Source organism: Pseudophryne corroboree, chromosome 4 (genome assembly GCF_028390025.1).
Source record: "Pseudophryne corroboree isolate aPseCor3 chromosome 4, aPseCor3.hap2, whole genome shotgun sequence".
Taxonomy (NCBI): domain Eukaryota; kingdom Metazoa; phylum Chordata; class Amphibia; order Anura; family Myobatrachidae; genus Pseudophryne; species Pseudophryne corroboree.
This window is the reverse complement of record NC_086447.1, coordinates 63918039-63926297: the sequence shown is the minus strand read 5'-3', so window position 1 is coordinate 63926297 and position 8259 is coordinate 63918039.

Here is an 8259-nt window from a genome sequence, read left to right as displayed (position 1 = left end):
CGTAAGAGGTTTTCAGCTGTGTGCGTATTCTGGAAAGCGGTGATACAAAGCGTAGCCTGCCTAGGAAAGAGTTGGCGTTTGCGAGATGCTGCTACTGGTGCCGCCGCTGCTGTTCTTGCGGCGGGAGTCCATACATCTACCCAGTGGGCTGTCACAGTCATATAGTCCTGAGTCTGCCCTGCTCCACTTGTCCACATGTCCGTGGTTAAGTGGACTTTGGGTACAACTGCATTTTTTAGGACACTGGTGAGTCTTTTTCTGAGGTCTGTGTACATTTTCGGCATCGCCTGCCTAGAGAAATGGAACCTAGATGGTATTTGGTACCGGGGACACAGTATCTCAATCAAGTCTATAGTTGGCTCTGAAGTAACGATGGATACCGGAACCACGTTTCTCACCGCCCAGGATGCCAAGGCCTCAGTTATCCGCTTTGCAGCAGGATGACTGCTGTGATATTTCATCTTCCTCGCAAAGGACTGTTGGACAGTCAATTGCTTGGTGGAAGTAGTAAAAGTGGTCTTACGACTTCCCCTCTGGGATGACCATCGACTCCCAGCAGCAACAACAGCAGCGCCAGCAGCAGTAGGCGTTACACTCAAGGATGCATCGGAGGAATCCCAGGCAGGAGAGGACTCGTCAGAATTGCCACTGACATGGCCTTCAGGACTATTGGCATTCCTGGGGAAGGAGGAAATTGACACTGAGGGAGTTGGTGGGGTGGTTTGCGTGAGCTTGGTTACAAGAGGAAGGGATTTACTGGTCAGTGGACTGCTTCCTCTGTCGCCCAAAGTTTTTGAACTTGTCACTGACTTATGATGAATGCGCTGCAGGTGACGTATAAGGGAGGATGTTCCGAGGTGGTTAACGTCCTTACCCCTACTTATTACAGCTTGACAAAGGCAACACACGGCTTGACACCTGTTGTCCGCATTTCTGTTGAAATACTTCCACACCGAAGAGCTGATTTTTTTGGTATTTTCACCAGGCATGTCAATGGCCATATTCCTCCCACGGACAACAGGTGTCTCCCCGGGTGCCTGACTTAAACAAACCACCTCACCATCAGAATCCTCCTTGTCAATTTCCTCCCCAGCAACACCCATATCCTCCTCATCCTGGTGTACTTCAACACTGACATCTTCAATCTGACTATCAGGAACTGGACTGCGGGTGCTCCTTCCAGCACTTGCAGGGGGCGTGCAAATGGTGGAAGGCGCATGCTCTTCACGTCCAGTGTTGGGAAGGTCAGGCATCGCAAACGACACAATTGGACTCTCCTTGTGGATTTGTGATTTCGAAGAACGCACAGTTCTTTGCTGTGCTTTTGCCAGCTTAAGTCTTTTCATTTTTCTAGCGAGAGGCTGAGTGCTTCCATCCTCATGTGAAGCTGAACCACTAGCCATGAACATAGGCCAGGGCCTCAGCCGTTCCTTGCCACTCCGTGTGGTAAATAGCATATTGGCAAGTTTACGCTTCTCCGACGACGATTTTAATTTAGATTTTTGAGTCCTTTTTTTACTGATCTTTTGTGTTTTGGATTTTACATGCTCTGTACTATGACATTGGGCATCGGCCTTGGCAGACGACGTTGATGGAATTTCATCGTCTCGGCCATGACTAGTGGCAGCAGCTTCAGCACGAGGTGGAAGTGGATCTTGATCTTTCCCTATTTTTGGAACCTCAACATTTTTGTTCTCCATATTTTAATAGGCACAACTAAAAGGCACCTCAGGTAAACAATGGAGATGGATGGATACTAGTATACTTATGGATGACGAGTGACTGACGACACAGAGGTAGCTACAGCCGTGGACTACCGTACTGCGTCTGCTAGTATAGAGATGATAATTAATGATATAAAAAACATATATATATAACTACTGTAGGTATATATAATGTAATGACGGACCTGGTGGACACTGTCAGCAGACTGCTAAACTACTAGTATGAAGAAGATAGAAAAAAAAAACCCACCACAGGTAGGTATACAATTATGGACGAGTGACGAGTGACGACACAGAGGTAGCTACAGCCGTGGACTACCGTACTGCGTCTGCTAGTATAGATAATATAATAAATATATTACTACTGTAGGTATATAATATAATGACGGACCTGGTGGACACTGTCAGCAGACTGCTAAACTACTAGTATGAAGAAGATAGAAAAAAAAACCCCACCACAGGTAGGTATACAATTATGGACGAGTAACGAGTGACGACACAGAGGTAGCTACAGCCGTGGACTACCGTACTGTGGCCCTCATTCCGAGTTGTTCGCTCGTTCTTTTTCATCGCATCGCAGTGAAAATCCGCTTAGTACGCATGCGCAATGTTCGCACTGCGACTGCGCCAAGTAACTTTACTATGATGAAAGTATTTTTACTCACGGCTTTTTCTTCGCTCCGGCGATCGTAATGTGATTGACAGGAAATGGGTGTTACTGGGCGGAAACACAGCGTTTCAGGGGCGTGTGGCTGAAAACGCTACCGTTTCCGGAAAAAACGCAGGAGTGGCCGGAGAAACGGTGGGAGTGCCTGGGCGAACGCTGGGTGTGTTTGTGACGTCAACCAGGAACGACAAGCACTGAACTGATCGCACAGGCAGAGTAAGTCTGGAGCTACTCTGAAACTGCTAAGTAGTTAGTAATCGCAATATTGCGAATACATCGGTCGCAATTTTAAGAAGCTAAGATTCACTCCCAGTAGGCGGCGGCTTAGCGTGTGTAACTCTGCTAAATTCGCCTTGCGACCGATCAACTCGGAATGAGGGCCCGTGTCTGCTAGTATAGATAATATAATAAATATATTACTACTGTAGGTATATAATATAATGACGGACCTGGTGGACACTGTCAGCAGACTGCTAAACTACTAGTATGAAGAAGATAGAAAAAAAAAACCACCACAGGTAGGTATACAATTATGGACGAGTGACGACACAGAGGTAGGTACAGCCGTGGCCTACCGTACTGCGTCTGCTAGTATAGATAATATAATAAATATATTACTACTGTAGGTATATAATATAATGACGGACCTGGTGGACACTGTCAGCAGACTGCTAAACTACTAGTATGAAGAAGATAGAAAAAAAAAACCCACCACAGGTAGGTATACAATTATGGACGAGCACTGACGACACAGAGGTAGCTACAGCCGTGGACTACCATACTGTGTCTGCTAGTAAAGAGATGATAATGATATAAAAAAATATATATATATCACTACTGTAGGTATATATAATATAATGACGGACCTGCTGGACACTGTCAGCAGACTGCTAAACTAACTAGTACTAGACTAGTATGAATGAAGAAAGAAAAAAGAAAACACCACACAGGTAGAGGTATATTATTTACAATATTGGCCGAGCACTAGTAGTCACGACACAGAGGTAGCACTAGCTACAGACGTGGACTACCGTACTGCGTCTGCTAATATAGAGATGATAAAGATGATAGAGATGAAAAAAAATATATAACACTACTGTAGGTAAATATTTATATAATATAATGAATGACGGACCTGCTGGACACTGTCAGCAGAATGCGTTTATAGAATATAAAAAAAAAAAAATCCACAGGAGTGTTTAACTTTTCAGGCAGACAATATACTTGTGGTCACACTGGCAGCAAAAGTGTGCACTGTACTCCTGCTATAACTGCTCCCCAGTCTCCCCCACAATTAAGCTGTGTGAGCAGTGAGCACTCAGCACAGTCAGATATACATAGATAGATAGATATATCATGCAGCACACTGAGGCTGAGCACAGTCAGATATGGTATGGAGCGTTTTTTTCAGGCAGAGAACGGATAAAAAAAAACTAGCAAAACTCTGCACTGACTGTACTCCTCCTAACAGCTGCTCCCCAATCCTCCCCACAATAAGCTAAGCAGTAGCAAATAGCAATCAGATCAACTAACTAACTAAACGGAGAGGACGCCAGCCACGTCCTCTCCCTATCAATCTCAATGCACGTGTGAAAATGGCGGCGACGCGCGGCTCCTTATATAGAATCCGAGTCTCGCGAGAATCCGACAGCGGGATGATGACGTTCGGGCGCGCTCGGGTTAACCGAGCAAGGCGGGAGGATTCGAGTCTGCTCGGACCCGTGCAAAAAAGGCTGAAGTTCGGGGGGGTTCGGATTCCGAGGAACCGAACCTGCTCATCTCTAGTAATTAGTGGTGTGGCTTGCAGAACAGAATATCACAGAGTCCTTGCCAGAACTGGAGATGGTAAGTCCGTATGCCACAGCTAACCACTGAGGAGAGGTATGAACTGGTACTGCCCAGCAGATGGTATACGGAGGCTGGAGCAACACAGATGCACAGAAGTAGATGGTACTTGATAATTGCAGAGAATGCCGGATGGAACCGGTATGAATAAAAGGTGTGTAGAACTCACCACTGTAGACTTAGAGTCCAATGGTGAGCATCGATGGACGCTGTGGTTCAATGGTAGAATGGTCACAGATGCAGGCGATATGGAAATACTGCTGCTAACGTTGAAATAAACTGAAGACACTGTGGAGCACAGCTAGCAGAATACCAGCGACTCAGGAGCACTGTAGTAAGCTTGGTAGGCCGTGGTAAGTACGCTGTGAAGTATGGAGAGCGGTGATGCAGAAAGGAGAAGTTGAAAACGATACCATGACACCGCTGGAGGCTGGAAGCGAAGTAGGACCACCTCTGGAAGCAGGAAGCCGGTGTCTGATCGTAGAGAGTAATCAGGAGCAATGCTAGAACACTGCAGAAGTCAGGCTGCACCGCAGGATAGAAACAGGTGCGAGTCTCTTAGTGGCGCTGAATCACAGGAGCTGGAATACCTGGAGAAGCAAGCAGTAGAATCCACAAGCAGGAGAGACATGTGTAAAGGTTAGACAACCAAAGCACTGACGATTATTCAGCCCAGGAGCAGGATATTTATACCAGCTGGAAAGCAGGCATTGGCTGGATAATTAGGCAGAGTCCAGAGTGCAGCGGATAGGTTGTAGAATGACATGTGATGGGGAAAAACATGGCTGCACCCATGTTTGCATTTGGAGGGAAAGTCTGTTTGTATATTCCATGTGGTAAACAGCAGTAATGGCGGCGGAGGCCGCAGACGCCATTCTTTAAAACAGTGCAACTAAACTGTAAGGCTGCCATGACAGCGCTGCGGGATCACAGGGAAGAGACTTGAGATAAAGATATACAGCGCGCTGCACGCAGACAGCGCAGATGGAATCCCGTTTTGGAACGCTGGGCCAGTCTCAGGAGAAACTTGGAAGGTAAATAATGATGTCCAATAACCCGGATCGTGACAGCCAGCAAGGAACTGCAAGTCTCACAGGAGCTAAGTGGAAGACTACTGTCTCCCACTGTGGCACTCTAACACAGGGGGTCATTCAGACCTGATCGCAAGCTAGGTTTTTTTGCAGCGCTGCGATCAGGTTAGGACTGCGCGTGCGTATGCACCGCACAGGCGCTCTGTACGGGTACAAAGCGGATCGTTGCTGAGCGATGGCTTTAACGAAGAATCCATTCATACGGCCGATCGCAAGGAGATTGACAGGAAGAAGACGTTTGTAGGTGGCAGCTGGCTGTTTTCTGGGAGTGGTTGGAAAAACGCAGGCGTGTCCAAGCGTTTGCAGGGCGAGTGTCAGAAGTCAATTCCGGGCCCGGACAGGCGGAAGTGATCGCAGCGGCTGAGTAAGTTCTGGGCAACTTAGAAGCTGCACAAAACTTTTTTGTACCGCTCGGCTGCACGTGCGATCGCACACTTGCAAAGCTAAAATACACTCCCCTATAGGCGGCGACTATCTGATCGCAACGCTGCAAAAAATAGCTAGCGAGTGATCAGGGCTTAATTAGGCCCCCAGTCTCAAGATGTCTCCATACATGGTCAGTAGTAGCCTCAGCGGCCATCTTGGTACAGGTAACGAAGCTTACCTCTAGGAATAGTTGTAAAGCACAACAGAATATGCTGGCACTATATAAATATTAATAAATAATGCACAAGTTCTCTTTTATGTGTGATTGGTTATTTTTTTTGTACGATTTGTTATTCCGGCTTTCTAAGTCCTTTGGTGCCTTACAAATCAACGATGATGATGATGGTAATGTTGAGGTGTTTGCAATCATCCATGCACACCATGATTCCCCTGTGAAAGTCTATTTGAAGCCTAAAATGGACAATTAGAGAAAGTCAATTGTTTGTACTTAGCTAGATAAACATATATTCAGGTGGGTGACCCTAGAATATTCGGTTACATAGTTTATTTGGCACAGCCCTGCGCGGCGCTGACGCTGCAGATACAAGTCTTGGTGAAGGCTGCTGGACAGGACAGTTTGATGAAGAGACTGTCCGCTGACTGGCTAAGTAATTGGGAGAGACTGCTCCTCTTATCAGCACCATGCTGACTGCAGTGTCATTAATCTCCCCGCAGAGTTACAGACCTCGCTATGTATCTGTCCAGAACGCAGTAAAGGTATTTCCCAGTGACAGATCTCTTCCACACCTCATAAGTCAGACACCAGTTTTCTGTGATTACATTATAACTGTATTTGTCTAATCAGGCATCATGGTGATGGCTGGGTCTCCTCTCACTGCAAGGCCTGGCTGGGGGACGTGCACTGATGTCTGTGATCTGTAACAGAGAGGAAGATGCGGGATACAGTACCTGTCAGTGGAGGCGCTATCTGTTCTACCTGCGCCTGTACCTTCTATAAGCACTGGGCGTAATCCCATCTGTCCTACCTGCGCCTGTACCTTCTATAGGCACTGGGCGTAATCCTATCTGTTCTACCTGCGCCTGTACCTTCTATAGTAACTGGGCGTAATCCTATCTGTTCTACCTGCGCCTGTACCTTCTATAGGCACTGGGCGTAATTCTATCTGTTCTACCTGCGCCTGTACCTTCTATAGGCACTGGGTGTAATCCTATCTGTTCTACCTGCGCCTGTAACTTCTATAGGCACTGGGCGTAATCCTATCTGTTCTACCTGCGCCTGTACCTTCTATAGTCACTGGGCGTAATCCTATCTGTTCTACCTGCGCCTGTACCTTCTATAGGCACTGGGCGTAATCCTATCTGTTCTACCTGCGCCTGTACCTTCTATAGGCACTGGGCGTAATCCCATCTGTTCTACCTGCGCCTGTACCTTCTATAAGCACTGGGCGTAATCCTGTCTGTTCTACCTGCGCCTGTACCTTCTATAGGCACTGGGCGTAATCCTATCTGTTCTACCTGCGCCTGTACCTTCTATAGGCACTGGGTGTAATTCTATCTGTTCTACCTGCGCCTGTACCTTCTATAGTAACTGGGTGTAATCCTATCTGTTCTACCTGCGCCTGTACCTTCTATAGTAACTGGGTGTAATCCTATCTGTTCTACCTGCGCCTGTACCTTCTATAGTAACTGGGTGTAATCCTATCTGTTCTACCTGCGCCTGTACCTTCTATAGTAACTGGGTGTAATCCTATCTGTTCTACCTGCGCCTGTACCTTCTATAGTAACTGGGCGTAATCCTATCTGTTCTACCTGCGCCTGTACCTTCTATAGTAACTGGGCGTAATCCTATCTGTTCTACCTGCGCCTTTACCTTCTATAGTAACTGGGTGTAATCCTATCTGTTCTACCTGCGCCTGTACCTTCTATAGGCACTGGGCGTAATCCTATCTGTTCTACCTGCGCCTTTACCTTCTATAGTAACTGGGTGTAATCCTATCTGTTCTACCTGCGCCTGTACCTTCTATAGTAACTGGGTGTAATCCTATCTGTTCTACCTGCGCCTGTACCTTCTATAGTAACTGGGTGTAATCCTATCTGTTCTACCTGCGCCTGTACCTTCTATAGTAACTGGGTGTAATCCTATCTGTTCTACCTGCGCCTGTACCTTCTATAGTAACTGGGTGTAATCCTGTCTGTTCTACCTGCGCCTGTACCTTCTATAGTAACTGGGTGTAATCCTATCTGTTCTACCTGCGCCTGTACCTTCTATAGTAACTGGGTGTAATCCTATCTGTTCTACCTGCGCCTGTACCTTCTATAGTAACTGGGTGTAATCCTATCTGTTCTACCTGCGCCTGTACCTTCTATAGTAACTTGGTGTAATCCTGTCTGTTCTACCTGCGCCTGTACCTTCTATAGTAACTGGGTGTAATCCTGTCTGTTCTACCTGCGCCTGTACCTTCTATAGTAACTGGGTGTAATCCTGTCTGTTCTACCTGCGCCTGTACCTTCTATAGTAACTGGGTGTAATCCTATCTGTTCTACC